The sequence below is a fragment of the Physeter macrocephalus genome, chromosome 5 (genome assembly GCF_002837175.3).
Source record: "Physeter macrocephalus isolate SW-GA chromosome 5, ASM283717v5, whole genome shotgun sequence".
Lineage (NCBI taxonomy): Eukaryota > Metazoa > Chordata > Mammalia > Artiodactyla > Physeteridae > Physeter > Physeter macrocephalus.
Genome location: NC_041218.1, coordinates 104,210,282 through 104,236,284, shown reverse-complemented (window position 1 = coordinate 104,236,284; position 26,003 = coordinate 104,210,282). Strand labels below are relative to the sequence as shown.

Genomic DNA, 26,003 nt, shown 5'->3' with positions numbered 1-26,003 from the left:
GCTTCATTAACAGCCCTTAGATCTTGTACAAACCGATATCCTCCAGTGGGTTTAAGAATGGCTAATATCGGTGTATTATTACATGGTGACTTACAAGGTACCAATAAACCATGCAAAAGGTATCTCTTTACTAGGGAGAGATTCCTCTCCGAGCCTCTGATTTTAGGGGGTACTTCTTTTTGCAGGGATATTCTCGCCCAGGTCTTAACTTAATAACCACCGGCTGGATATCTTTGGCCAAGCCTGGAACCTTGATATTCTACACTCCACGGCCTACTAAAGCTTCTCTCTCAGCTTCAGATTCAATCTGTTCCTTTCTGCTTTCTGTTAGAACCATTTGGTGATGAGGGTGGTTCCCTTGCCCTTTGAGAAACAGAGTGGCCCCTAACTCTTAGTTAATAAATCTCGTCCCATTAAAAGTATGGGAAAATCAGGCACAAACAGAAAGCAATGTAAAAATAGCTGGCCATCGATGTTGCATAAAAGGGCCTCCAGGGAAGTGTGCCCTTGTCTCTTTCCTGACAACCCCATTATGTACTCCTTATGATTACTAAGGTTTCCAGTACTTTGGGTTCATACCGAGAAGTTTGCACCAATGTCTATAAGAAATTCTATCAAGTGGCCTGCCACATCATTGACCACCCAAGGCTCGACATTAGTTATGTAGATGGTATCTCTAGGCCGATCCGCTTTCTGCCTCAGGCCCTGTCAGTCTTCTGATTGTGAAACCATCAATGGCCCAGGGACCCCTGTTGCTCTCTGGCATCTGGGGCATTCCCTCTTCCAATGCCCTGGCTGTTGGCAACGGACACCTCGACCGCAATTCTCCCTCCAGTGTCCCTTTTGTCCACACAGAGTACACTGGCCTTGTATGGGTACCCATGATCCTGTGGTCTGCTAGGGCCAGATTAGCCCAGAAAAGCCAGCCTTCCAGTTGGTGGTCTCTGAGCGGACAATGCCACTGCAATCATTTGGGCATTTTTGTATATTTCTCTGGGTACGTTCAGCCTTTTCACCCACATCCCTATTATTGAAAACCGAATAAGCCAATTGGAGCAAATTGTTCACTAGCGTCTGAGTGCCAGCAGTTGCTTTCTGAATTTTGTGCCTGATGTCTGCGGCAGACTGGGCTATGAAATGCATAGTCAGAAGGGCCTGTCCTCCGGGGAAAGAGGGATCCACTTTTATATACTTCCTAAAAGCCTCCACTAGCCTTCTTTGGAAGACTGCAGGATTTTCATCCTGTCCCTGTTGGACCTCTTTCACCTTTTCATAATTAACAGGTTTTACTGTAAGCTTCTTCATACCCTCTATTAAGCAATTAAAAATATGGTCCCATCTATCTCCATCAATAGAATTAAGCTGGTAGTTCCATTGGGGGTCTGCCTCAGGGACAGCGTCTTTCCCCATCCTGTGCACTTCATGGCCCTGTTGGGCTCTGGCTGCCAGTTTGTCTGCATGGGCTCTGGCTGCCAGTATTATACACTGCCTTTCCTCAGGGTTGCAGCAGCGGGATCTCCCCAGGTGAGATCTCACTAGTTGGGTCAACCTCTTTGTAAAAATTTCATGACCCTCAGAAAAACTTTCTAACTTGTCCTCTGCCATACTTAGATCAGACATTGAGAAATGTACATAGGCTCTTATTGTTCCTTGATTTCCATCAGGAACTTCTCTCAGAGGCACAACCATAAGGGCAGTTGGTTTGGAACTTATACTGCTGTGAGTGCTAGCTGGGCTAAGGATGGGTCCCTTGGGTAACTCAGGGTACAAAGAAGAGGTTCCTGAATACGGGTGGGGCCTCTTTTCATTCCTAGCTGTGTCTTCCCTTGGGGCAATAGCCTTGGCTGGAGGCTGGGCTCCCGCCTGCAGGGTGGCCCTTATTAGAACCACAGCTGCTGCTGGTACGGAAGCTTCCTCCCGGACAATAGCTCCTCCCCGTGGTTGGGGAGTATCTCTGGCTGGAGCAGTGGTTCCTCTTTGCAGAGGGTTTTACCTTTGGATGGCCCCATAGGGTAGATCGGTTAAAATATCTTCTGTGTCCTTACTAGAATTATCTCTCCAAGCTACACATGTCTTAAATTCTTTTTGGGTTTCATTGCCTAAATACAAGGTAGTGAACATTTGAATGTATGGAAGCTCACTCCATTTAAATTTCCTTCTACAATGTAAATTCAGCGGCAATATAGTATCATAACTCAGGGACCCATTTAGTGGCCACTTTTCTTGGCTTCCTAACTCATATTGTGGTCAAACCTGATTACATAACCTAATAAGTTTTTTCTCTTAATTCCTGTGTCTGAATTTTTTCCAATCCTGGAGGATATGGTCCGGAGGGATATTGGTTGGGATTGATGCAACCTGACCCATTTCAGACCCAAACCTGAGATGATGTCTCTAAATCCTGTGCTAGCCAAGATTCCACTCTTAAGTGAAAATCCACCACATAATTTGGTCAAGATTTTCACTTACGATTTTAGATGCTATCCTTTCCAAGGTAGTCTCCCAACAAGGTCTGAGTCCAAAAAGTTGTCGCAAAGAAACCGCACAGAAGATGCCCCCAGCAGCGTTGACAAGGAGCGGGAGTTGTTCTAGGGATAAGTTGGGAATAAAGGGTCAGGACTTGTAGGGGTCAGAGGGAGGGGGGTAAAAGCAAAAAGAAGAGCTTGGTGGTCACACAGGTCTTCTGGGGTTAACAGAAGACAGACAGAAAGAAATAGGGCAGGAATGAACAAGAAGGCAAGAATGTAGGAGAAAAACCTCAGAGTCAAGAAGAGTATAGAGATGAACAGTTCTGTCCTGGACCTGCTGTTGGATGTGCATACGTATACTGGGTTGAGCTGCTGGTCAAAAATGAGCAGTCATTGGCAGAGTGTCCTCCCCTGGATACCTGTCTCATGGTGTCCCATGGACCTCTTTTGGACCAAGACCTCACTCTCAACATTTTCTTACCTTATCGCTGTCCTTTCATGGTTGCCAGCTGAAACCGTGAACCTCAGATTGGGACTCAAACTCATGTGTCGGGACTCGAACCTGGCCAAAACCCTGATCGGGCCTTGAACCCATGCAGCTGGGACTTGAACCCAGTGAAAACCTAGATTGGGACTTGAACACATGGTCTTTTCATTAGAATCACTCACCGAACACATGGTCTTTTCATTAGAATCACTCACCTGGTGTCTGGACTTACTGAGGCTCAGGTTCTGCGTGCCTCAGCTCAGAAGGAATTCAGCGAAAGGCAAAGTGATAGGCAAGACATAGATTTATTAAGATAGGACGCTTCTGAGAGATGCAAGTGGGAAGACGAGGAGGCTCTGCACCCAGGATTAAGTGAAATACAATTTTATAATCAAAGGAAAGTGGGGGAGAGGAAAAGACTGCTTTCTTCCAGTAGAAGTCAGGCTTACATCACTAGCTCCTCCTTCATATCAGGCAAGAGAGTGTCTGACCCTATGATGTCAAACTAGGACTGTCATAGCATTTATTCAGATCAGTAGAAGGGTGGTAACATTGATCTTTCACCTAATGACCTGAGGTATATATCTTACTTTTAGTTATGGCTTTATATTTAAGCAAGCCTGCTTCCTTCCACAATGTTCCAATAGTTTTCTTGAACAATCATTAACTTACAGTGGTCTCCCAAAGTTTCCTAGGTTTCCCTCTCTATCTATAATCCCCTCCTGGGACTTCTACAACTACCTGTATAACTATCCTATTCTATCCCTATCAACACCACCTTAAAGGTTTACATTTTAGTACAGTAAATTTGTTTATGTGATGTTTCCATAATTTTTTTGGTTTTTTATCTACTTATCCATTTGATTTTTCTTATTTACAATTTCCATTACTTTTTTCCACTTTAATGTTGTTTTCTTCCATTTTTCTCAATTTTGTCTTGTTTTTTTTTTTTTTTTTTTTTTTGTGGTATGTCTTGTTTTTAATATATATAAATGTTAACAAATTTTGAATAGCAAAAGTATACTGTATTTGTTGTTTTATTGTTTACAAAATTGACTTTTTGTTGAGTTCCAAGTTAGCAATCATACTGCCATTTTAAATATTCATTTCAATTTTTATAATTCTTAGAGCTTTCTCTTCCCTAATTCCATTGACTAGTATCTCCAGAATACTGTTAAAATTTTCAAGTTTTCTTGGATTTAATGGGATAATAATTTCTTGGACTGAATATAATGCTGGTTAAGAATGAACAGAAAAAGAGATTGGTAGATACCCTATTCTTTCTATTATATCTTTGGATGTTTTTCCTTTAAACAAAACTGGGGTTTGACTTTTATCGACTATCTTCTCAACATTTATGGAGAAAAAAATGCATGTATTAGTAACACAAAGAACATTGATATATCTTATAATAGTGGTTTGTCCATATATTCCTGGAACAATCTTGCTTGATCATGGTGTATCTTTTTAATATTCTAATAGTACCATTTGCTAATATTTTACTTAGGACTTTTACATCCATATGCTTAAGCTACATCCGTCTGCAGTATTGTTTGTCTTAAGTATATTTTGGGTTTATTACCAATGTTACAACTGATTCATAAAAATAATTTGGAAATTTTATATTTGTTGATATGTTGTGGAACACTGTAATAACAGTGTCATAAGCAGTTTTATGAAGATTTGGAAAATTTTTTTCTGGACAAATTTCAGGATATAAACTGTGGCTTGGGAGAGATATATTAGACATTTGCCTTCCGGGTAATTTTTCTATTTCACTTAGATCCATTAGAAGATTTATATCTTACCATAACATCATCATTTGATCCACACTTTCAAATGTACTGGTGATGCTGAAAGCTCACCCTCTCTGCACAGGTGCCAAATCGAATCATGGAGACAGAGTTTTGGGTGAAGTAGAAAACGATAGCTTTATTTCTTTGCCGGGCAAAGGGGGACACAGCAGGTTCCTGCCCTCAAAAACTATGGGTCCCAACCTGGAAGGATTTGATGAGGAGTTTTATAGCAATAGTTCAAGGGTGGGGTTGCTGACAAGATTAGGGTGTGTGCAGGGTCTTAGGTGGTAGGTCTCCTAATCTTGATGAGCTTCTCTGGTCCCTTTAATCTTGCCTCAGGTGGTTTCTTGGCTGCTCCTCCCTTGATTAGCAACCCTCCGAATCTGCCCTTTGGAACTTAGAGAATGTCATGGGGGCTGGAGTCTTGCCTATAAGAAATGGGGGACAAAAAGATTTCCATGTCCAGGAGCCCTACAGGGCCCTTCTTGGTTTCACTTGTACACATAAGAAATCCATTTACTATTTGCATTAATTTCTCCTTCAATTCTTTTACTTTTCTTCTATAACTCTTTTCTCATTCCCCATTAATATTTTGAATTAAATTAGTTCATTTTTATTCATTTTTATCAATATATGGAACAAGGCAATACACTTTCCTCTGGGGAAAGATTTACCTGCTTTCTATAGGGTCTTTCATGGGGGATTATTATTATTATTACTATTATTAACATTTTATACAAATTTCACAATTTGTTTTGATTTCTTCTTTGACCCTACAGACTATTGAGAAGTTTTTTATGGTATATGTAATTTATGTGGTAGAGATATTTTTGTTCCTAGTTTTGTTATTAAATTTAGTTAATTTTATAGTAAACATGGGAAATTTCCTGAAGCATTTTACTTACTGTCCATATATTTATGTTATCCTCAATGTCAATTTTTGTGACTGTTTTGTTGTATAATCTAGGATTGAAACCGAGCAGGACCCTGTGGGGATCCTGGGCATGGAAGCCTTTCTGTCCCCCCTTTCTTGACTCCAGCCTCCATGACTTTCCCTGAGTTCCAAAGGGCACATTTGAACAGTTGTTAATCCAGGAAGGGAGGGGATGCAGAGATAAAGGAGGGACAGCCAAAAAGCAATAGTGCATCCTTGGGGCAGGTCCTGGTTCCCCGTCGAGGGATACACATAACAATGTCTTTAAGCTCTTTACAGAACTAAAACCCAGCAAATGGAAGATGTCAGCATTCTTCATTCCAGAGAAAGACCACCTGAGGCCAGACTAAAGGAACCACAGACGCTCATCAAGAAGATTACCTGAGACCAGATTAAAGGAGTGGAGGCCCTACACACACCATAATCTTATCAGCCACCCCGCCCCTGAATCCTTACTATAAAACTCCTCACCAAACTCACTTGGGTTGGGACACATAGTTTCTGAGGGCAAGAACCCACTGAGTCCCCCTTTGTCTGGCAAAGCAATAAAGCTCTTCTTTTCTACTTCACCCAAAACTCTGTCTCCAAGATTTGATTCAGTACCAGTGTACAGAAACTGAGCTTTTGGAATCAAGATTTCAGAATACAGAGTTTGTTCATGTGTTCTTGTATATCATACTATTTCTAAGATATAGTTTATTCTTATTAGTTTTCTCCTTATCATTAAATAGAAAAATAATAATCTATTATCAAATAGACTGGGAGAGATAAATAACATTTTCCAACTGCTAAAATATTGTCATAATTATTTTTAACTTAACTATAGTTTGCAGTTTGATGAATATTTACAGTATTTATTTCTCACTGTTAAATTTGTGTTACTTTGCTCATTACAGATTACTCTTCTTTATTCCATTTAATATATTTCCTGACATCAGAATGAAGCTAACTATTACTTGTTCCAGAGTACTACAAAGTTGCCCTTTTAAATACTTGAGATTAGCCCTTTAAATTGTATTGATATAATAGCTATGCTTTGTTTAATTCCCTTATCATATTTTATGCTATGGTTTTTGTTTTTATAGCTAGATTATTTTAAAACTTTTACTATGATACTTTTATTTATTTATTTATATGGGACTGCTTTAATATTCATTTTTTAACCTGGTAATTGGAAATTTTGTTCAAACCAAATATGTGAAAATGTTCAAATGCTTTAAACTATGTAACGTTGAGATCATTGACAATAATTTCCTATTGTCAACTGAAGCAACTGCATGATTTTGGAAATCAAGTTTAAATATTTTCTCAAGGATTGGTGTTAATTTTTGAATAGTTACAAAGGGACTAGGTATTATAAATAGACTTGAAAAGGGGAGAGTGATAGAATAAGACAAAAATAGAAAGTGCAAAAGAAAATTAAAACAGGTAATGTATTATACAGAAAATTATAAAGAAATAGATTCATATGCCTACCTCTCAAATAACGAAAAAAAAGGCAAACTTTAAAAATAGCAATAGTAAATTTCTGCCTGTACCGGCAGGATTTGAAGCATATAATAATAACAATTCTATTGGAATCATTGTGTAATATAATTTTATATTGGAGTGTGAGGGAGCCAAAAGAAAAAATAAATCACTCAATAGAGTAGAATTTCTAAAATAGTTTTCTATTTCTGTGCAGCAAATTGCCACAAACTTGGCAGCTAAAAAATATTATTTTAGTTTCTGTAGGTCAGCAATCTAGGCACAGTGTTGCTGGATTCTTTGCTTAGAGTCTCACTGGGTTGAAATCAAAGTATCAGTTGGGGCTGCACTTCCTACTGGGACTCAAGATCCTTTGCCTAAGCTCACTGATTTTTGAGAGAATGTATTTTCTTGCAGGTGTTAGGACTGAGATTTCTGGTTTCCTTCTAGCTATTGGTCAGGGACTATCTCAGCTCCTAGGGGCCGCCTACGTGCCACTTGACCCCATAGACAATTCACTACATGGGTGTTTGCTGTCTTCTAAGTTAGCCAGGGTATGTCTCTTTGAATTATTTTTTGTAATCATGGAGAAAACACTGCTTTTAAAGTGATCACCTGATTAGGTTACGTCTACTCAGCATAGTCTCCTTTCTGCCATATTATATGATATAATCAAGGGAGTGATGTCTCATCATATTCACAGATTTCCACTCACACTCAAAAGGAAGAGGACAGTACAAGGTTGTCTTAATTTTTCCCATGGGATTTTAATTTACTGTGGTGACTGAGGTCAATAGCATTGAAAGAAGAATCTATTACTTAGTTTCCAAGAGAAGAGAAGCATACCATGCCACACAGGGCCACATGGGAAGCACCACGGTTGGCCAGGAAGCAGATGGGGTGAGTGGAAAAACAGCCCAGGGCCTTTATTGTGTTTTCTGTGGGAAAGAAGAGGTGAGGCTGGCTAAGCAGGTGAGTAGGTTTAGGATTAGATAGTTTGAATAATTCTGATGGGCTCTGGAATATAAAGATGGTCTCTGTGTCTTTAGTACCTGGCCTTGAGGTGATTAAGCATACGGAAATAATGGCTTGGAGTGTGAGTTAGACAGTGGAGGTGGTTGAAGATAGGGCTTTGGATTGTTTGATTAATGTTAAAGCATGTCCTCAGGCAAGCTGTTTATTATCTCTAAGAATTAACTAACCCTAGGAGGGGCATCCTCTCCTCAGTCAGCAAGGTTCCCAAGACAGCAATCTATCATAATATACAGAAAATTAAAAAAAAAAAAAGATTAATACAAGGGTCATAGATATCATCTTAGAATTCCATCTACCAGAATTTCAGATCAAATTTACAGTAGCTTGTTATGATAATTGAAGCAAAGCAATATTGTTCACTGGAAAGATTATGAACAAGAACATTTAGCAGTGTGTACTCCTGAGAAACAGTCTTTATTAATCTGAGGTTTAATTTCTTTATCTGTAAAATAAGTCTAATTGAACATGCATCATAAATTTGCTGGCATAAAATGAAAAACAATGTCTCAAACGTTTACCATAGTATTTGGCACATAGTTTGGCTACAAAATTATAAATATCATTATCATTATACTTATTTTATTATGTAAATTTGGTTATTTTAAACAGATCATTTTTTTTTCTTACTATCCATAAATTCCTAAATTAAGAAAACAGTTGGTTTTATTACAGAGATGCCTGGACTTGTACCCTTTCTGATTTATGAAGTCAATATTGTGGTTTCCTGATAGTCACACTAAGCAATATTATTTTCAAAAACACCTAAAATATGTGATGTTGCTTTATCAGGAGGGCAGCAGGCACCAGAAGACAGAGAGACCAGACAGAATGAGTAGAGATTCATATGCTGGGCAAAACTTCTGGATTTGCATATGGCAAGATAATAGAGGAAAGATTTGGGGAGAGGAAAGAAATGTCTGTTTTCCAGGCTAGAATGAAAGGGAACAGAGTTCAGAATTCATGGCTTTGAAGAGTTGTAAATGCTACCTGATTTTGGTAACCTCCATTAAACTGAGAAGGAGGGAGAAACAGAAATAGACAATGTCACACATCGAGGTAAAGAAAAAAAGGGTAAAATCATGGACTGTAATTATGTCTTCAAAGAACATGGTTATGTTTACCAACACCAGTAGTAAATATAGAGTTAAATATGACAAGAGCCTTGACTAAAAAGTCTTTGCTTTTTCACGTTTGAAACAGCCTTCTATCTAGTAGCTGTAGCAGGAAAACAGTTGTGAAGCTGTAGAGCTCTGCAGAAATGAAAGCAAAAAAATATTCATTTTGTGATTGCTTCCAAGTTTTAACAATTATAAATGGAACTACTATAGACAACATAATGCAGATTTTGGTATGGACATAACTTTTCAGTTCCTTTGAGTAAATACCAAGGAGTGTGATTTTTAGATCATATGGTAAGAGTATGTTTAATTTTGTAGGAAACCAAACTCTCATTCTCTCATTCTCTTCCTATTGTGTTTTGCAGAGCAAAAGTTTTCAATTTTAATGAAGTCTAGCTTATTCATTATTTCTTTCATAGATTGTGTTTTTGGTCTTGTATCTAAAAAAGCATACTACAACCATGGTCATGTAGGTTTTTTCCTGTGTTGTCTTCAAAGAGTTTTATCATTTTGTATTTTACATTTAGGTCTATGATCAATTTTGAATTAATATTTATGAAGGCTGTAAGGCCTGTGCTTAGATTCATATTTTTGCTTGTGGACATCCAGTTATTCCAGCATCATTTGTTGAAAATGTAAAAGTATCTTTGTTTTCTTTTATTGCCTTTGCTCCTTTGTCAAGGATCTTGTGGCTATCTTTATGTGAGTCCAATTCTAGGTTCTCTATTCTCTTTCCATTGATCTGTCTATTATTTTGCCAGTACCACACTGTTTTGATTACTATAGCTTGATACTAAGCCTTGAAGTTGGGTGGCATCAGTCCTCCAACTTTGTTCTTCTTCAATATCATGTTGGCTATTCTGGGTCTTTTACCTCTCCATATAAATTTTAAAATCAGTTTGTTAATATCCATAATATAACTTGCTGAGATTTTATTAGGATTCCATTGAATCTATAGATCATGGGAAGAACATACAACTTGATAATATTGAGTCTTCCTATTCATGAACATGGAATAGTTCTGTTTATTTAGTTCTACTTTGATTCTGTTCATCAGAGTTATATAAATTTCTTCATATATAGCTTGAACATATTTTGTTAAATTTATACTTATTTCATTAATCTGGCTGCTAATGTAAATGGTATTGTATTTTAAATTTCAAATTCCACTTGTTTATTGTTAGTACATAGGAAAACAACCAACTATTTTGTATTAATCTTGTACCCTTGCTTATTTGTTCAAGTAATTTGGGTGTGTTTTTTTTTTTTTTCTATATAGACATTTGTGTCATCTGAAAACAAAGACATTTTTATGTCTTCCTTCCCAATCTATATATCTTTTATTTCCTTTTCTTGCCTATTGCATTAGCAAGGACTTCCAGTACAATGTTGAAAAGCAATGGTGAGAGGGGACATACTTGCCTTGTACTGGAGCTAAGTCAGAAAGCTTTAAGTTTCTCACGATGAAGTAGAATGTTAGCTATAGTTTTTGTTGTTGTTGCTGATATTATTTATCAACTTGGTATTCTTTATCGTTTCCTAGTTTACTGAGAGTTTTTATCATAAATGGGTGTTGGATTTTGTCAAAATGTTTTTTTGCATCTATTGATTTGATCAATGGATTTTTCTTTTTTAGTCTATTAATATGATAGATTACATTGATTGGTTTTCAGTAGTTGAAACAGCCATTCATACCTGGGATTTTCTAATATTTTATTGAGGATTTTTCCATCTGTGTTCATGAGAAATATTGGTCTGTAGTTTTGTTTTTTTTTTTGGCCTTGCCATGCATCATGCAGCATCTTAGTTCCCTGACCAGGGATCAGACTTGTGCCCCCTGCCATGGAAGTGCAGAGTCTTAACCACTGGACTGCCAGGGCAGTCCCTTGTCTGTAGTTTTAATTTTATGTTTTATTCTTTCTTTGCTTTAAGAATTTAAGGTTGCATACTGCTTAAATCTGTCTTTGTATTTTATATTTCTCCATATATTCTCTTGCAAGTCTTTCTTTTAAAGAAGTATTTCTCAATCTACCTTTGAAGAGTGAGAGAAAAGCAAGCAAAGGAGCCAAACTACTTGCCTGAAATCCGAAGTAGAAGAAGAAAAACAAGACAAATAAATTAAAAAACAAAAAACAACCCCCCCCAAAAAACAGTGTATCTGTATAGATTAAGGTCTGCTTTATTCACGAGAGCAGTTTTTTTAAGCACTTATTTTTTCCCTCTCTGAGACCATCACTTTTCAATAGTGAAAGCATACATTTATGATGGTAGAGGAAGCATTCTGAGGAAGATTCTATCCTCCGGTTTCTATAAGGCACTCTGTAAATGCTGGGAGTGGAGATGCCATTTCTTTGTCTGAAATAAGCCCTCTACCAGCATTATTTTGAGCAGTGAAAATCTACTCATTTTTCAAATTTTATTTCAATGGTTTATTTTAAAGAATCTTTCCCATACCCTTCAGCCCACGTAAAGGAAAGAGACTTACAGTCTTGGTCAGCAACACCTGTTGTAACACTAGCCACAAGTGTTATTTTATATGCATTACTTTATGCTCGTTAATCATGCTGGAATATAATAGCCATAGACATAGAATTTTCCTTCTTGTTTGCCATTTCTGGCACTGCCAAATGCAAAATCTTTAATAACGTCTGCTCTAAAAATAATGTGGATGAATTTTATATACTGCAGGAATATTTTTAAAACTGGGACAAAGACCTCTCTCATGAAGAATTTTTTTCAGCTTTATTGATATATAATTAACATATAACATTGTGTAAATTTAAAGTGAACATGGTGATTTGATACATGAATATATTGCTAAATTATTGCCACAGTAGGTTAGTTAACACATTCATCACACTCCTAATTATATCTGTGTGTGCACGCCTGTGTGTTTGTAGTGAGAACATTTAATATTTACTCTCAGCCGCTTTCAAGCATATAATACAGTATTGTTAACTATAGTCACCACCATGCTGAGTATTAGATTCTCAGAACTTACTCATTTCACCACTGAAAGTTAGTACTTTGAGCAAGATCTCCCCATTTCGCCCACACCCTGTGACCCTGGAAACCACAATTCTATTCTAGGTTTCCATGATTTTGACTTCCTTTTTTTTTTTAGATTCCATATATAAGTGAGATTAGAGAATATTTGTCTTTCTCTGTCTGACATTTTACTCAGCATAAAGCCCTCTAGGACTGTTCACGTTGTCACAAACTACAGGATTTCTTTCTCTCTCAAAGCTGAATTATATATAAAAAATATATCTAAAATAATTAATGATATGTAAGGACTTACTTTGGTCATTTCATTAAGTATTTTATGACTTTAAAAAAGTATTTTGTTCCCTTATTCCTTATTATCTTCTTTGTAATTTATATTTTGTAATGTTTATGCTTTAATTCCTTCTCTTTATTTTTGTGTAACTACTATAGGTTTTTGTCTTTGTGGTCACCGTGACGCTTACAGAAAACAGCTTATAGATATAACAATCTATTTTATGCTGAAAACAGCTTACCTTCAATCACATACAAAAACTCTACACTTTTACTTCTCACCCTACAGATTTTATGTATTGATGTCACACCTTACCTTTTTTATACTGTGTATCCATTAACAAATTATTGCTGCTATAGTTATTTTTAATATTATCATTTTTTAACTTTTATAATAGGGATGAAATTAATTTACATACCACCAAAACATTATTAGGATATTCTGAATTTGACTATATATTTACCATTACCAGTGAATTTTATTTGTTTTCATGGTGTTAGTTAACATCCTTTTATTTCAACTTTAGCATTTCTTGTAAGAAAGATCTAGTGATGAACTGGGTGATTGGGACTGACATATATACACTAATATGTATAAAATAGATAACTAATAAGAACCTGCTGTATAAAAAATAATAAAATTCGAAAATTCAAAAAAAAAAAGAAGAAAGATCTAGTGATGAAATCCCTTAGCTTTTGTTTATCTGGTGTCTTTATTTCTCCTTCATTTCTGAAGGAGAGTTTGCCAGTATTCTTGGTTAGCTGTTGTGTTTTTTCTCTTTTTTTTTTTGTTCAGTACTTTAGATATATTATCCCACTCTCTCCTGGCCTGCAAGATTTCTGCTGAGAAATCCACTTGTGGGGATTCTTGGATGTGATGAGTCACTTTTCTCTCACTGCTTTCAAAATTATTTTGTTGTCTTTCACTTTGGACATTTTGATTATAAGATGTCACAGAGTAATCTTTGGGTTGATCTTGCTTAAGGTGTTTGAGCTTTTTGTAGCTGGATGCCCATATCTCTTCCAAGATTTGGGAAATTTTCAGCTATTATTTCTCTAAATAAACATTCTGTCTTCTTCTCTCTTTCTTCTCCTTCTAGGACTTCCATGATGTGAAGTTTGTTCTCTTGTTGGTCTCCCATAATTCATGTAGGTATTCTTCACTCTTTTTCATTCTTTTGTTTTTCATATTTGTTTCTCTAACTGGTTAATTTCAAATTATATATCTTCAGGTTCACTAATTCTTTCCTCTGCATGATCAAGTCTGTGGTTGAAGCTCTCTGTTGAACTTTTTGATTGTATGCCATATTGTTCAGTTTCAGAATTTCTGTGTTTCTCTTTTTCATGGTTTTCTTTATTAAACATCTCATTTCATATTTACATTACTTACTTAATTTCATTTAGTTGTCTTTTTTTTCATTTCATTGAATGTCTTTAATAAAATTATTTTGAAATATTCACCAGGAAAATTGTTGATCTCCATTCCTTTGGGACCTGTTACTGGAGCTTTATAAGTTTCTTTTGGTCGTGTCATATTTACCTGATCTTTCATGATCTTTGTAATTTGCATTGTAATCTATGCATTTGAAGGAACAAAGACCTCTTTCAGTCTTTACAGATTGGGTTCAGCAGGTAAAGTCTTTCCTGTCTGTTCCCCAAGCTGATGGAATTACCTCTGGAGCTACAGTCTTGCAGGGTTGGAGCCAGTTAAGAGGCTTTCACTAGTCCTGCACTGGGGTCCATAGTCGGTGGGCTAGTTAACATGGGCTTGGGTGGGCATGGATCCTGTCTGGTCCCTTTGCTGGATGGGACCACGTCCAGCATCTTGCTAAGTAGGGTGGGACTGGGACAAGGCTTTACTTCAGGGTCCACAGTTGGGTCTTCAGACAATGGACCTATTCCCTGGTGCATGGCAGTTATGACCCCCACCAGGTCTCTGGAATGGCTGTTGCCAGGTCATTGGATGGTTTCTGTGTTGGCAGGCCTGCCTTTAACCATGGCTGAGAGGGACTGGAACTATGCTCAAGAGCTATTTAAGGTTCCACAGTCAAGACTGAGGTCTACAGATCTGGCTCTGCAGGCATGAATGACATGTCTCCTACTAGATCCCTAGGTGGGTTGGACTGGTGCCTGACTGTGATTGGAGGGGCTGGAGCAGAATCTCCAGGAGCACAGATAACAGTGTTTCTCACTGGTTCTCTGGGCCAGTGGTATTGACCAGGGACTGTGGCTACGAGGGACTGGACATGATTATAGGACTCTTCCAGCATCTTAGGGAGCACAGATGGAAGTTTGCTACAGGATCCCAGGGCTGGCAGGTCTGATGGCAGACTGTGCTTTTGTTGTGCTTGTAGCCAAATAAGGGGCCCTTCAGGATCTACAGAGGTACAGCCAGAAGTGTCTCCTGCTGAATTTTTGTGCCAGCAGGGCTGTTCACAGACTGCAGTTGGCAGGATCTATAGGGCTCTTTCAGAATCTCTGGGGTTACCAATGGACATGTCTCCCACTGGGACCCTGAACCTCAGGACTTATGTCAGATTGTGGCTGTCAGGAGTCTAAAGCCACTTATAGGGTTTTTTCAGGATCTCTGGAGACATAGGAGTTTCTCCAGACTGGTCCCTGTTCCGGTAGGGCTGCTTGAAGACAGTGACTGAGAGGGGGCTGGAGTCATATACAGGACCCTCTCAGGGTCTCTGGGGGCACAAATGGGCATGTCTCCTGCTGGTTCCTTGCTCCAGCAGACTGTTCACAGACTGTGGCTGGAATGGGCTGGGGCCCAGTTAAAGGCCCCATTCAGGAACTACAGTCTGACTGAATTTGGTGAACTTACCTCCAAGGCTCTCAGACCATGGTTGTGAGGACTGGAGCTGGTTCCCAGGCCATTTCAGAGACCACAGCCCAGACAGAGTTCTGGAAGTCTGTTACCTGATGCATGTTGGGCATGAATCCTCCAGGTCTCTTGGTATATGTCGCTGGTGACAGGACCAAAGCCACATGGGGCTGTAGCTGATTCCTCAGGGGTTTGGATCTGTTTCGAGGTCTCCAGTGAGGACCATGGCTTGTGGGTCGGTACTTCGGTGTGAGCCTGCCCTCCCAAGATGTCTCTCCTTGGTCTTGGGATGCTCCTGGGTTTCACAGTCTCTTACCTGAATCCCAAAGCTCCCACATCAGGACTTGTGCCTGTGGATGGATGCCAAATTGTTGCTATAAAGAATTCTCCCAATCATCCATCCACTCATTCTTTCTTCGGAAGAGCTTGTTTTCGGGAGTATGAATTGCTCAAACATTTACAAACAATGGATCCACAAAATTTTTCACTCAACCCCTTGTTTTCTCTCGGGAAAAAGTAAAAGATTTTTCAGAGTATAAATGGTACTGGGAAATTAGGAGAATTTTTCCAAAAAACTTTTCACGAGAATAAGTGGGTATCATAAAATTTGCTTAGTTTATATTTTTATCCTCATTGCTTAGCATCACTATGGAAAAATATACAGTAATTAAGGAATGGTTGATTGATCACCTACTACGTACAGGTGCCTTTCTAAGGGCTGCGACATAAAATGAGCTAGATCTCCACTCTTGTGGCTTACTTTCTAGCAGGGGGAGATGGACAGCAGCAATAAAATAAATACATGGCATGAATAAATAAACAAATAAAACTATATAGTATATTTTAAAGAGACAAATGTGATGGAATAGGAAAATAAAAGCGTAGAGCAGGGAAAAGGCATGAAAAGCCCAATTGAAATTTTAAATAAAGTGGTTGGTTACTGTTAGCCTCCCAGAGAAGATGACACTTGATGATTAACTTGAGGAAGGTGAAGGAGCAAGTCATGATGATATCTGGGGAGAGAGCTTTCCCAGTGGAGCAACTATCCAGTGCAAAAGCCTTAAGGCAGAAGTGTGCCTGGCACTTTCCAGGAACAGTAAGGAAGGATGTGTGACCAGCGGGAGCTGAAGTGCCACTAGAATGGCAGAGGATGTCAAAGAGTTGCTGGGAGTCCAGGTAACATGTGACTCTTAAACCAAAGTGAGGAATTTGGTCCCTACTCTGAGTTAAATGGGAAGCCATTGCAGAGTTTTGAAAGACGAGCGGCGACCTGTATATTTAAGTTTTAAAAGTATCACTGTGGCCGCTGTGTTGGAAATGCTTTGTGTGTGATATGGGGGGAGTGGAAGGAGAGTGGAGACCAGTTAGGAGGCCAAGGTGGTGATCCAGGTGAGACAGTGATAGCCATGATCAGAGGAGGGACCCGGGTCACAGACTAGGTGAAGAAGGGGAAATCAATTCTGGATGTATTTTGTTGAAAGAAGTGACATGTCCTATCAGTCTTGGATTTAGAGTGTCAGAGAAAATGATGGGTGAAAAGCTGTGAGGATGAACAATTACATGAATGAAGGAACTGGGCAGAGGCTTGGGGAAAGCTGGTGGGGGAGGGTGTGTTGGGATAAGATCAGAGTGACTCTTTGCACATGTTGTGTTTGAGACATCACACAGACATCCGAATGGCAGTTTCAAGCGAGCAGATAGACCCGGGGCAGCATCTCAGGGAGAAGTCTGGAACTGAGGTACAGATTTGTCAGACAGTAAATATCGCTTCAATATGACTTTGGTATTGGGAAGAGAAGGAAACAAATCTAGATTAGTAGATTCAAGGGGGAGATCCACTGTTAAGCTCCATCATGTCTCAAAACAAAAGTTCATAGGAGTAAATGTACGTGGGAAGTAAAGTAGATTAAGAAACATTCTTCTTGATTTCACAGTTGGTTCCTATCTTCTTATATTTACCTTAAAAATATTTTAAAATATTTAAGATATATTTATTTTAATATATTTGATAGTACATGCCTTAATATATTTATTGAAATATTTCAAGAAAAAATTTTAACAAATGAGTAACCACTTGCTTTTCAGAACTTCCAAATGACAGTTATTTTCACCCATGAATAACCTGGATATATAAGTGGATTTGAGTTTGGTTTTTATTATCATACTACTTCCTTCAACAGTAGCTTTCTAATTCAAACTATATTTTCTCCTCTATTAATTATATATTATCAGACCATAAATAGAGAGTTTATTTCTTTAGAAAAATTAATCTAATATGAAGTGTCTCCTGTCACTAAGTCTGGTGAGAAATATTGCCCATGGTGAGTTTAAAGGAACTGAGAGGAAGTGAGAAAACATGGTAGACACAGGCTTGTGGCACTGCACAACTTTTAATCTGCTGATATATCGTTGGATTGCAAAAGTAGAAAACGTAAAAACTGAAAGTGTTTAACCTGTTATAGTGATGCCAATTCTGTACTTCAATCTGGATATATCCGTGAACATGGAGGATTGAAGATTTGCACAACTGGAAGACGTGGACCCTCAGAAAGCAGAAACTCCTTTTGAAATCATAAACCTTCATTTTCCTGACGGTGGTGAGGGTCTGCCCTTCCATACACCACTGTCAGGTAGTTTCCAAGTCAGAGAAGTAAGAGAACTTCTAATCGCAGCTCCAATCATTCCCTGGAATGTGCCTCAGTGACCCCAGAGCTGAGTGATGGTAATAGCTAGAGCCAGGAAAGAACAAAAGAGCTGAGCACATTTTGTCATGAAAGGCCAACTCATCCAAGGAAAACTCTTGCTGGTGGTGACATTCCTTTCTACGCAGAGCAGGTGTGGCTGATTCCTGAAAAGGGCTTAGTGCTTGAAATTTTCTTTGAGCAGAATGTTTGAAATCATGCAAGTTGGAGTGGCAAGTAAGGCAAAACCATTCCCCACATGGAGAAAAATCAGCAGAAGCTTTCAGACATATAACCACACAGCTGGGATTCTTTTTAATCCGTGTGTCAAGCTATTACCCAGAGCACTGAAGATGTGGTTTTGCTTCCTGCTATGTTTCTCTGAAAAGCAGTTGAGAAGAATTGACTGGCTGCATTCAAAATATGGAGAGAAACATGAAAACTGTACATACTATTCAATCAGGAATTTCTCTACTTTTGTTAAAACTTCAGACTTTATCATTAACTAAATTACGGTTAAAACACTGCCACTTAAGTAAATCACTGAGGTTGTTCAGGCCCTTATGTGACACATAGACATTGGAGACGCTGCAAAATAGCATGGTGGACAGAATACAGGGTTTTGGGTCACAGAAGTTGGATAGTAGAACTTGTTGCACGACTTTCTAGGTAAAATAAATGAATTTCACCAACTTTCAATGGACATAATGAGAATACAGACCAAAGAGCATAGATATATTATAATGAGTGAGTGAGAAAAAAATTGTGAATATTGCTTTTCTGAATATTGAGAAAATGTAATTTCTTACACCCATTAGGATGACTTCTAAAATAAATGTCAGTAAGGATGTGGAAAAATTGGAAGCTTGTGCTCTGTTGATGGGAATGTAAATTGGTGCAGTTTCTGTGGAAAACAGTATGGATATTCCTTAAAAGATTAAAAATAGAACTACCATATGATTTAGCAATCAATCCCACTTACTTCTGAGTATATTGCCCAAAATAATTGATAGAAGGGTCTTATAAAGGCATTTTTACACACCCATTTTCATAGTAGCATTGTCAAAGTAGCTAAAATGCGGAAGCAACCAGGTGCCCAATGATGGATAAATGAATGAGCAAAATGTGACATCTATATACAATGGAATATGATTCAGCCTTAAAAAGGAAGGGAATTTTGCCACATGCTACAACATGGATGAACTTTGAGGACATTATGCTAAGTGAAATAAGCCAGTGACAAAAAGACAAATATTGTACAATTCCACTTACATGAGTGGCAAATACATAGAGACAAAAATAGACTGAAGAGCCAAAATAGAATGATGGTTGCCAGGCACTGGAAGGATGGGTTCATGGGGAGTTATTGTTTAATGAGTATAGAGTTTCAGTTTGGGAAGATGAACAGTACTGAAGATGGATGGTGATGGTGGTTACAAAACAATATGCATGTACTTAGTACCACTGAGGACTACACTTGAAATGGTTAAGATGGTAAATTTTAAGTTATGTGTATTTTACCACAATAAAAATTGGAAAATTTTGTAATATTTTATTAACATCACGGTTATTATTGTGGGTCATTCTGAAGAAAGTCATGGAGTTTATCGCTGAAAATCGGAACCAACACATTGTTGTCGGAAAGTATTAAGAAAGGTCACAGGGTTTGAGACATATGCCAGCAGGATTCAAAAAACCAAAGATAAATGGATGGAGAATTAATTGATGACTGTGGTCCCAACTATATTTGCTGGGACAAGATCAAGGTCAGGGAAAAAGAAACATGGTGGACTTTTTTTTAATCCGTACAAAAGATAAACTAAAAGATTGAACCTATGAATAAGGAATTCCTAGTATGTTTATCTTAGAAATAGTTGCACACTCTCTACTAAGTCAATTTAATTTTCTTTTAATCTAGTGTGCAGAATAGTATAACATATACACGGTAAAAAATTAAGTAGATATACAGTGAAATAGAGGGAAAAGTATGCTTTCCTCTTCATTTCTTCCAAAAAAACCTGTTATAGCTAAATGGATTTTAAAATATAGTTATTAATTTATTTTTTTAAGTTTGTCATAGCCTGTTAAAAATATTTGAAAAGAATCTCATTCATAAATAACATAATGTATAAAGCATATAAAAGAACCATGATAGCCCTATATGAAAAACAAAACAATAACAACAAATATTCAAACCAAAATACTACAAAACTCTACTAAAATATAGTAAATAACTAATAAATAGAGATGAATAGAAAGTTATTCCATATTCTTTAATTGAAATGATAATTAAAATTATAAGATGTAAATATGTAAATGCTATATTTTATTGAATAGAATAGAAACAAGACCCATGGGCTGCCCACATTCTACTCGGGGAGATTACACAATTGTGTGGATCACTGGGAATCACCTTAGGGTGCATCTGCCACACCTGGAAGGGCATATACTATGAAAGTAAATGAAACAAACAATACAACTTGTGCATATAGAATAATGTCAACCATAAACACATATTTATCAGACAATGTCTTGGGCTGAAATAAATCCACCACCAAATTTTAAGAAATGGTAATACATCATTTTTGACTTAAAAATTCCTTAAAACAGAAAGGAGCACATTCTAGAAGTAATGAGGTGGGTTTTAGCTAAAACAAACAAAGGAATAGCTCTAATTGCTATTAAATGTAACCAGAAAACTTAAATGCACCATATTTTTATTTTATCCTCATATATTTAGCACAGCCTCCAGACTTTGATTTCAGGATTCTGTATTACATAATGAGATTTTCACTTACCACATATTAAATCCAGTTTCAGGGACAACTTAATATCGGAGGAATTTACATATGTCCAAGGTTTTCCAGTGACCTGATCCCCCTTTTAAATTTAAATTCCCATAACTAAAGAAATGGACGTTCCAAATCCAAGGTGAGTTATCAGAATACTTGAAAATTTTCCTGACTACACTTCTTCTTTGCTAAATATTTCTTTTGATATCAGCTATCATACCAGACGTGAATGTAAAACAATTTTTAAAAAAACAGATCTTTATTGGAATATAATTGCTCCACAATACTGTCTTAGTTTCTGTGGTACAACAAAGTGAATCAGGCAAAATGTTAAATGATCTTCAGACTCTAGCAATAAGATCATCCAAATAAGCAGCAGAAGTAAAGCAAGAAACAAACAAGCAAAATGTTGCCATTTTATTTGGGGGGGTGGGGGAGGGGGGGAAGTATTCCGTGGGAAGTTTCTATGAGTTCTGCTCAGGAAACACCATGTGAGGCAGTGCAGCCACTCTCATCAATCTTGAATCAACCTTTTGGTTAATTCCAATCATTGCAGATAATATTTTTGAAAAATGCAATGAAAATTAAAGTTGAAATATCAAAGACATATAAAAGTCCTGTTTTTAATATTACAACAAACATAAAATTACTTTGTCATAATTTCTAAGTTTCTATAAAATTTTCTAAATGCTTACTCTGAATTTTGTTCCTTCTCTAATCATGAACTGGTTACAAAATTTGGTGAATCTAAATCCCTGTGCAGACAAAATTATGGAGAGCAATGATACTGGAAAAATCTTCTTGATATAATTGCTAAAATTTATATAATAGAGATTTTATAGAGCTATTTATTGTAATGTTCCTTAAGGTAGGTATAGAATAATGCCAAATTAAATTTTAATAGCATACATTCTGTGAAGGACTAAAATGTCCAAAGAAACAACTCTTTAATGATATAGATTTAACCTAAGGATAAACTTTAGAATAGTTGAGAAAATGTTTCACTCTACATTAGGTCAGAAAATTGTCTACAAATATTATTTCTCCAAACAGATTATAATAATGATTGAGGAGCAGGCAGATAGTTTAAGGTTATGCTTTCTCTAAAGATCTTGCTTCAGGTAGATCAATACGTATTTTCAAACAATCACAGTAGGAAGTTCTAACATTCTTTTGAGAATCAAGCTACATCAATAAGTATATTCCTAAACAGAGAGCCACTTTACTTTAAAGAATGGAGTAAGGGCTTAAAGGAAAGAATATGATTTCATTCTAAGGATACAGCACAAGTTTGTCTCTAATAATTCGAAAATAATGATTGAAGAACTGAAATTCTGCATTATTGAATTTTCAATATTGCAATTGATAACTTTTGCTACAACTGCCCATTGCAGTCAAACGCACATACAAGAAAACTGAATTAAACCTATAGACATGTTGCTAAGTAATTTCACTTTCTGTTGAACCCCAAGATGAATTATTTGATACATTTACTCTCAGATAACTTATAGATTTTATATAGTTTATGCACTTGTTGGAAAAATGCCAATTAAATATTGGATGACATCTGCCAACATAAGTATTATGGTTTAAATATACTTGACATTGTGCCATTTTGCCATTCTGTTTGCAGTTGATGAGGCTATAGAGCTAATTGTCAGTTGAGTCCACTTTGACAGTATGAAAATAAAACCTTATACTTAGCACTGAAGAAAATCCATATAATTTTCTACCTAACAGCAGGAAGGGTTGCTTTAAGTTCATTCAGAGCTGAGTTTAAATAATTAAGGTAGGTTTAAGCCATTAAAATACGTAGAAATAATAAAGAAGGGTACAATGCACTATGTTAAAAACATTAACTGATGGATTTTGAAACTATTAATTTTGACCCTTTTTATTAAATACAAGTTCTTTAACTATATAAAAATAATTTAGGGATCATGTTGACTTATTACAGCTTTCCCTGTATCAATCTGTGTCCACAGAATTAAAGTTTGAATCATGAATGCATATTTTGATCTTACAAAAAGCTAGGATTAGATCCTGAAAAATGATGGGAAGTATAACTATGTTCCATTAAAGAATAGCCATGCCCTGGTCCTCCTGCTGCATGTGAGTAATGGTGACCTCAACAGCCACACATGCAATCTGTGGAGGATTCGACTGGCATACATTTCGGTGTGAGTAAAATAATGGGTGCTCAACTGGGAGTGAAATTTGTAAGTTTCCTATTTCAAAAATGGGATATATGCCATTTTATGTCCAACTAGTTGTAACAATGCCCTTGGTTTACTAAGGCCACACCAATATGAAATTAAAGGACTCTGCCAATTGGGCTTCCCTGGTGGCACAGTGGCTAAGAATCCACCTGCCAATGCAGGGGACACAGGTTTGAGCCCTGGTCCGGGAAGATCCCACATGCCACAGAGCAACTAAGCCCATGTGCCACAACTACTGAGCCTGCCTGCCACAACTACTGAAGCCCACCCACCTAGAGCCCGTGCTCCACAACAAGAGAAGCCACTGCAGTGAGAAGCCCGCGCACCGCAATGAAGACCAAACACAGCCAAAAATAAATAAATAAATTTATATTTTAAAAAAAAAGAGAGAAGGACTCTGCCAGTCATAATAGACTTTTGGATGGGAGAAAGTGCTTCATGAACTCTATTTTAGAGGAGGTGGCTTTCATTTATTTGTGTGCGTATTTATTTACTTGATTAAGTGATTAGTGATATGCAACAGGAGAATTAAAGGCATCTGAATTTCCCTTAAATTTTAAAGTTGAGGAACAATGTTTCTCATGTCTTAATCAGCATCTATTTTACATGCTAACTTTGCATTTGGTTACATTCAACAATCTGGCCTTAGGAAGGAGCAGGTGACATTAGGTATCCCTAATGTTTCCTTAGGGATAATTACTACTATTTTTGCAAAGCTATCGCCTGGGACTTGACTTAGTTAAGACTAGGTTGTCAACAAAGCAGAGACCGAGGCTATCATTGAGAACTACACTCCCAGGGAGCAGGAGAGAGGGACGGATTGAGGCAGGAAAGGAGAGAACCCATCCTGGAACGTATTATCCAGCTACTATCTGCTAAGCGAAACTGATCGTTGGTTCCACAGCACATTTCCAGAGACACCTCATTAAAGGCATCCTGAAATCTTGTACGGTGGTAGGAAAAAAGGAGAATTTATTTACCTCTCCCATCTCCCATTGATCAAATATTTTCCCCATGGGCTAACTCCAATCACAAATGCATGAAAACCTAGCAGAGAGTTCCTAGCATTCACACCAAAAAAGAAGCCACTGCTGGAGCTGGTCACTATAGCAATGGCTGGAACTAGAAACTTCAAAGGAAGCTAATTTCAGGTTTTCATGAGAAACCGTTCATGCAACCATACAAGAGTTATCAAATGTCAAACTAGCAATAAAAGATAAAATACAAAGTTCCCGTTAATAAATTATTTCATTTTAAATATGCTTTTAGTTTTAGTTATGCTATAGTTTTCTGTAAGTATAGTGCCTTCTTATTCGATTATAAGGAAAAAACTAAAACTATCATTTTCACATGTGACATTTTATAGGTTAAAGAAAGTTCCAAAGAATCTTCAAATAACCCCTGGCACTAATAAGTCAGCATAGCTTGGTCAAGGGTAAAGTGTTAATATACCCATATATCAGTAATAACAACTGGAATTTGAATTTGAAAGAAAATAAAAACACTTATAATAGTATAAAAAAAGGAGGAAGACTTAGTTCTTCACTAATTTTAACAAATCCACCATACTAATGTTAGATGTTAATACTAGGGAAAACTGTGTGGGGAATATGTGAACTCATTAGCTTTCCAATTATTCCATAAAAATGTTCTAAAATTTATATATATATATATATATATATATGATAATGGTAGAAAATATATCCATTATGTGAAGTGGGCCAGGATTTCCAGGTGGTAGAGCAGGAATTATTGCCAGTTTGGGGGCATTTAGCCAATGTCATGAAACTTTGTAAGATGCTTGATTCCTCATCTCTAAAAGGATGTGATCATCTATAAAACCTGAATTACTGCTTCTATCTTTAATGTGTGAAAATGTTTTACAGTCTCAGCAAGTCCTGTTACTATTTAGTTTACTAGATAAACAATGATCTTAGTGTAGAGCTTTGAAATACGAGAATATACTTTTGAACATATGGTAAGTTCTTAGTTAGTGGATGGATTGTCTGGGAGTTGAAGATTAGCAGGGGAAGGTCACGGATTAAGCAAAAAATGATTGAAACAAAACTAAGCCTACACAAAATAATTTCCCCCTTGGCCATGTCTGCGTTCTGTTTTCTATATAATACGGCACATACATATTCAATGCTGCACACGTTTGTTTTTATCTTTCCCGGTTAGCCACTATCTTTTCTTCTTTTTTCTAAGTGCCTTTCCTTGACTTGGTTTCGTTCTATGTTGCGCAGGAAATGTTAAATATTAACATTATTTAAGGTTCAAGCTGAGTTTCTTAAATCCCACTCCACTGTTTGAGTTTGAGTCACCATCCAGAAGTCCCACTCAAGCACTGTTCTATTCAGACAGCTTGAAAGGAAGCATTGCTCCTTCAGTGCCGATGTGAGGACGAATGAGCTTTTCCTCTTCAGGTGCCAGCTGGACACAACTGGACAGCTTGAAGTTGTCTTTCAAGTTTACTTTATGCAGAGATTTTATTTCTCATTGTTCCCAGTTTCAGTGGGCTGTACTCTCTTGTTGTATATAGACATTAATACAGAACACCACCTTTAGAGCCGTCATGATTTATCTTCATGCCTCAGTTTGAAAGGCAAGCTGTTTGAAATCCTTACTCCCCTAGCACGCCGCATTCTACCAACACTCCAGCTCACACATATTTCTTCTAGACAGTCAACTTTTGATATTATTTTTAAATTAATTTTGATTATCACAGACTTTGCTTTTATTTGGGCGTTGTAATGTTAGGTGTATTGTAACTAAATATCTCTTCACTTCTGCCTTACAATCTACTCTCTTAGAAAATTTCAGTTGTACAGTATAATACTTCAACTATAGTCACCATGCTATACATCAGATTCTCAAACTAGTCATGTTATAAATGA

General features: G+C 37.1%; 1 long non-coding RNA gene across 1 annotated transcript in view; it reads left to right on the top strand.

Moving 5' to 3' along the window:
- Positions 1-14,135, top strand: part of LOC114486361 (uncharacterized) — a 63,938-nt gene extending 49,803 nt beyond the window's left edge. Inside the window, exons 3-4 of the long non-coding RNA XR_003680009.2 lie at positions 13,685-13,733; positions 13,817-14,135. This is a non-coding gene — a long non-coding RNA (uncharacterized lncRNA). The remainder of the gene's footprint in view (positions 1-13,684; positions 13,734-13,816) is intronic.
- Positions 14,136-26,003: the final 11,868 nt, after the last annotated feature.